The sequence below is a fragment of the Chrysochloris asiatica genome, unplaced genomic scaffold (genome assembly GCF_000296735.1).
Source record: "Chrysochloris asiatica unplaced genomic scaffold, ChrAsi1.0 scaffold00004, whole genome shotgun sequence".
NCBI classification, from domain to species: domain Eukaryota; kingdom Metazoa; phylum Chordata; class Mammalia; order Afrosoricida; family Chrysochloridae; genus Chrysochloris; species Chrysochloris asiatica.
The window spans coordinates 46,834,684-46,840,844 of NW_006408522.1; the positions used below are offsets into that span (position 1 = coordinate 46,834,684).

General features: G+C 35.9%; 1 pseudogene; it reads left to right on the forward strand.

Moving 5' to 3' along the window:
* The first annotated feature begins 1,164 nt into the window (after positions 1 to 1,164).
* On the forward strand, positions 1,165 to 2,077 carry LOC102812815 (annotated as a pseudogene).
* Positions 2,078 to 6,161: the final 4,084 nt, after the last annotated feature.

Sequence of the window (6,161 nt, forward strand, 5' to 3'; positions counted from 1 at the left end):
TTCTTCTGTGTTCATGCTACCTCTTCAACCTCATTTTCCATGCTGAGTTTCAGCCTATATTTGTGTTCTTTGAACATGCCCAGTAAACTCACTCCTCAGACTTTTGCTCTTGCTATTTTCTATGCCTAAACCTTTTCCTCAAAATAGTTTTATGCCTTGCTTATCCACACTTTTAAAATTTCCTTTCAGTCAACTTATCAGCAAGTCAGTGGTTTTTAAAGTATTATCCTACTGCTCTGTTTCCTTTCCTTGCTTAATTTTTCTCCACAATAGAATCATCATGTGACATATGTACATCTTTATTTTTTAGTTGTCTGTATCTCTTTGCCAAAAGGTAAATCCATGAAGATAGATATTTTGTCTATTTTGCTCTTGGCTGTGATCCTAGTGCTTAGACTAGTTTATGGCGCATAAATATTTGTTGTGTAGGATGAATTATATATAGGAACTACTCAGCACAATCATCCACTCATTAAGCAATCTTTATATGATAATCTAATATTTTCAAGACACGTTGTGGAAAAACTATAAATTTTTAAGTGCATGATGATTTATAGCCTCAAACAGTTTGTAATCATATGGAGGAAAGACATTTAACTAACTCTATGTAAATTAAGTAAATATGGATGTATAGGTGGGTAGTGAGGAAGGTTTGACAGAAGAGATACCATTTGAACTGGGCATTAAAGAAAGAATCATTTTTTGAGAAATGTAAAAATAGAGAAAGATAATTTCTGGCTGTAGTTACAAAAGCAGAATCACAGACTTTTATAAATCTTATTGTTATAAGAATAGTCTTTGTCTGTTTACTCTATGTGATTATTACTCTTTCAAGGGGAGAATTGTTAAAATGAATCATACAGATAAAGCAATTTAATATTAAATTCCATTTGTCTTTTGTTTCCTATCAAGTATACCAGGAGTACCGGATCATTAGACCACTCACTGTTCCTTGTATTAGCAAGGGTATGTGACAACTCATTTACTGTCTTTTATAACTACAACATTCATGATGAAAAGGATGTTATTTGATTTTTGTGAAAGACTCAGGTGAGTTTCATAATTTAAATGCCTTTGTAGAGGGCATTATTACAATAATATTAATTTGAATTTTCTCTCTCTTCTATTTTAGGTAACACGAGAGGGAACCTACCAAATAAGCCAATGAAGGGAGTCAACTACTCAGTAGTGTCTGAGTTTGTTCTACTGGGACTCTCCAATTCCTGGGAGATACAGCTGCTTCTTTTTTGCTTTACTTCTTTTTTCTATGTTTCCAGTATTATGGGGAATCTCATCATAATGGTCACTGTGACAGCTGACCCTTACTTACACTCCCCCACGCATTTTCTGCTGGCCAACCTTTCTGTCATTGATCTAATATTTTGCTCAACTGCAGCACCCAAGATAATTTGTGATGTTTTTAGGAAGAGGAAAGTCATCTCCTTTGGGGAATGTATAGCTCAGATCGTCTTTAGTCATGCTGTTGGAGGCACTGAAATGGTGCTGCTTTTAGCCATGGCCTTTGACAGATATGTGGCCATATGCAAGCCTCTCCACTACCAGACCATAATGAACCCACAACGATGCATTTTGATTTGAGTGCTTTCCTTGACCATTGGCCTCATTCACTCTTTGTCTCAGTTAGCTTTTGTTGTGAACTTGCCCTTTTGTGGTCTTAATGTATTAGACAGCTTTTACTGTGACATACCTTAGCTCATCAAATTTGCTTGCACAGATATCTATAAACTAGAATTCATGGTCACAGCGAACAGTGGGTGCTTTCTGCTTGCTTATCCTATCTTACATATTCTTCCTGGCCACTCTTCAGAAACACTCTTTAGGTGGTTCATACAAGGCTCTTTCTACTTTGTTGGCTCATATTACTGTGGTAATTTTATTCTTTGGCCCATTGATTTTTTTTTACATGTGGCTTCCTCCCTCCACACATCTGGATAAATTTCTAGCCATATTTGATGATGCAGTTTTGATTCCCTTCCTAAATCCAGTCATCTACACATTCAGAGACAGAGAGATGAAGATGGCAATGGGGAAAGCTTGGTTAGCTAATGGGCTGTAGAAAAATCATTTAAATGACTTGACTAAAGCACCAAATTTCCCAAGGATATTGAAAGTCCATAATACTAATATTAGTCAAGGAGAAAGATTGTATCAACCCTTGCATTAAATTAACAAAAAGAATAGTGCCAAGAAGCATTTTTAGACATTTAAAATAATGGTGTAATTATGTTAGTTTCTCGGAATAGCCATGCTGCTACTGTTCTCAGGCGATCTTGTCCTATAAGTGGTATCTGTTTATATTTTGTTTCATTATCCATTTAAATTCTGTAACTCTTTAAAATTTTCTGTACTTCCTTATCATGACCCTTTGATTATGGGTTATATGTATCAGTCATCTTGTTTTAAAATTTTTTTATGGTGAATTAAGTGAAAGTTTACAGACAAGAGCATTTTTCACATTCAATGAATCATATACTTTGTTTTATCTCAATGATTACAATCCATTCCATACAACAACAGTTATCCCACTTTCTTGCTGTGGTTCCTATTTCCTTTCCATCTTCTTTCTCATCCCTTTTCAACTTTGTCATTTTGATCTTAAATGATTGACCATTCCATGGTGAGCAAACCTTTTTAGTGTTGTTGTACCCTTTATATACCTATTTACTGCTTGGCTGAAAATTAGGCCATGAGAGTGAATTCTGTTCCAGACCTGTAGGTTGGTTGAGTGCCATAGTTTTGGGTTCCTCTAGTCTCTTTCTGATCAGTAAGTCTGGTGTTTCTTTCTTTTAATAATTTTTGAGTTTTGTTCCATGTTTTCCCCATTCTATCTGGGGTCTTCTAATGTGATCCTTCTCAGACCAGTTGGTAGTGGTAGTCTGGCACCATCTTGTTTTGGTCTCAGAGTCATTGTGACTGATGTTCACCTGTTCCATTGGTCCATTAGACTAATTGATTTCAACCATCTTCAATTTTCATTACTCTTCTTTCTTCTGCACATGAAGCGCCTTTGATAGCTGCTCATGAGCTTTTAAGATGCCAGTCTCTACTTAACAAAGTAGAATGTAGAACCTTGTCTTTGTGGGCTATGTTATGCCAAATGACCCTGGTGTTCCCTGTGACAATGGCCTTGAGACCCCAGGCCCAGCAACGCATTGCTTTAATATGTGTAAGAATAGCTAAGATGTTTTTATCATTAAGTCTGCTGTATGCCCCACTACTTTCATAGGTGTATTTGCAGCAAAGGTAAATACCCCTTTACAAATATCCTCTTTCAAACCCTTATATATTTGTGGGTATTCTCTACTCTCTTTCCATATCCATTCAGCCTGCGTATCTGTATGTACCTACCAGTAGAACACTGTTGCTCCAGGGCTGTGTATATAGTACTATTTGTCTATCTCCTTTAAACCTCATATGCCTCCTGTGTCTTCACCTGTTTTTGTCATTCTTCCTTTTCTTGTATATTGCCTACTTCCCATCAAAGTATTTATTTTAGCATGAATACCTTTTCTTGAGTTTTTCCAACAGTGGTCTTCTACAATATTTGTCCTTTTATGATTGACTAATGTGATGCTGTGGGTTAATGTGCTGGACTGCAAAGTCAGCTTGAACCACAAGATCAGTGATTCAAGCTCACTAGCTGCTCGGAAACCCTATACAGGGTCGCTATGGGATGGTAACCGGCTTGATGGCACATAACAACAATTCCACTCAGCATAATGTCTTCCATGTTCATCCATGATATGAGGTGTTCTGAAGATTAATCATTATTCTTTGACATTGCATATGATTTCACTGTGTGTCTACCAAAGTTTGTTTATTCATTCTTCCGTTAATGGGTATTTAGGCTGTCTTCATCTTTTTGCTGTTGTAAATACTGCTGCAATGAACATCAGTTTGCATATGTGTAGTGGTTATGAATTGGGCTGGTAACCTCAAGGTCGGCAGTTCGAAACTACCAGCTGTTCCACTGGAGAAAGATGAGGCTTTCTGCTCCCTTAAAGATTTGCAGCTTCAGAAACCCTGTACATGGTCACAATGAGTCAGAACCGACTCCATGGTACTTAACAATAACAACAACAACTTGTGTCATGGCTGTTGTTCTTTGTGTTTTCGTGTGTTCTTTCATCACCTGTGTCACTTGCAGAATGGAAGATTTCATAGTGTTCTTCCTTCGGTTAAATGGTAAAAATAATAATGCCTAGTATTTACAGAGTCCTCGTGTGACACTGTGGGTTAATGTGCTGGACTGCAAAGTCTTTGAACTGAAGATCACCAGCCATTCCTAGGAAACCCTATATAGGGTTGCTATGGGTCAGAACTGACTCAATGGTACTTAACAGAAACAGTATATACAGGGTAAATTCTATCAATCAAAAGCTGCTCTTTTCTTTATCTGTATCAACTCACTTAACTTTCAGACTAATCTTTGAGATTGTTACTATTATAATCCTCATTTTACAAATTGGGAAAGAGAGGCACAGGCATTAAATAACTTACGTGTTTGTAAATGGTTGGTTTAGGTTTGAACACAGATAATCTGGTTCCAGACACTGGCTTATTAATCATGTGATTTTTCATCTTATAAAATATTTCTTATAAACAAGAAAGCACTTATTTCTTTATTTAAGGTTAATTTGCCTAAATACTCTGCTTTCTGTATTTATGTCAGTTCCATGTTGATGATGCAACAATTCTGAGATAAACAATGTTATGAACAGCAGAATTACATTATGCACTTCATTGTTAGTTGCCACATACAGTGTAACTATTGTAGAATGAATACTTTAGGGCATGGAAAGTTGCTAAAAAGAGACTATCAGGTGAAAAGGGAGAAAAATAATAAGATTTAAATTTTGATCTATTTTTCAAGTATTATATGTATATATAAACTGAAATGTTGATAATGATCCTTCTGCCTGAAGAGGGAGATATATAGTTTTTAATATATTTTACACAGATCAGAATATATAATCTTTTTTGTAATAACAAATGTCATTTACAACCTAAATTTTATAGAATATAGCTGTTACTAGTTTCTGCTAAGTATAGACAAAGTCTCATGTTATTTATTGTCCTTGGCATAAGGTCTTTCAGGTTTTTGTTTTGTGAATTGTTTCAGACCAGTGGCCTAGTGATGTTGGGGTTTCTGCTCTGTTCCTTTTGAACTTCAGGCTTTATAAAGAAATTGATGCCTAGAGGTCATTTTAATGCGATTGAGAGTTTCCAAGAAGGTTTTGCTCTGAGCATTGTAGGTTTCTCAAGGTTCAGTCTGTTTAGAGAAACAGAATCTGATGGAAATAAGTCAATATTGATAACAATATTTACCAATGAGCATTTTATTTGGTCTCCAAGGTAATGCTAGTGTGGGATACCTATCTAGCGATCTTGATCGAGCTGTTGCCTCCTTGTTGCATATTTTTGAATCCGGGTCCTCAGGAAGGTATCCAGTCTCAGCTCAAGTTGGGTTTTCAAGAGGCCAAGTTTCCTCCAATGTGACTTTGCTCTACAGTTGTGGTGATCAAGGTATTTCTGTGGAGGTTCATGATTGGTGTGGGGAGTGATATGCATATATGGGGGTATGTTCTGTTTTTGGGTTGTTTGAACAGTTTTGGGTATGATGGGCAGTTTGCCTTTAGAAAGAACATTTGGGATATTTTAGATAGATCCCATACAAGAGTAATCATCTTACGTTATGTTGCTAATCATATTTTCCAGAGGAGAAATTTGATCTCTGAACTTACCTGATATCATCCCCAAATGTTATGGGTTGAAAGAGACATCAGAAAAAAAATCAGTTAGAATCCTGCTAGAATAAACCAAACTATGCTGTGTTTAACTTTAAGCACATTTGCCATAGGTTGAAGGAACTATAAGATTCCTTTAGACTTAGAGCAGAAACACCCTAGTGATTATTATTTCCAAGGTCTTGAAATTCTGAGGTCATTGGACCTTGTTCAGATCTCTTATTTTTAAGGTTGTCTTATCGTGACAGTTTGGGCTTATGGACTGGTAAAAATATTTATGTTTAATATCTATTTTCATATATTTTGCCTTAAGTTTCTATAGATTAATAGGCTATTTTAGTGAATGAGTGTTATTTGAAATCATTAAGTATAAATATGCTTCCTATGGATTCT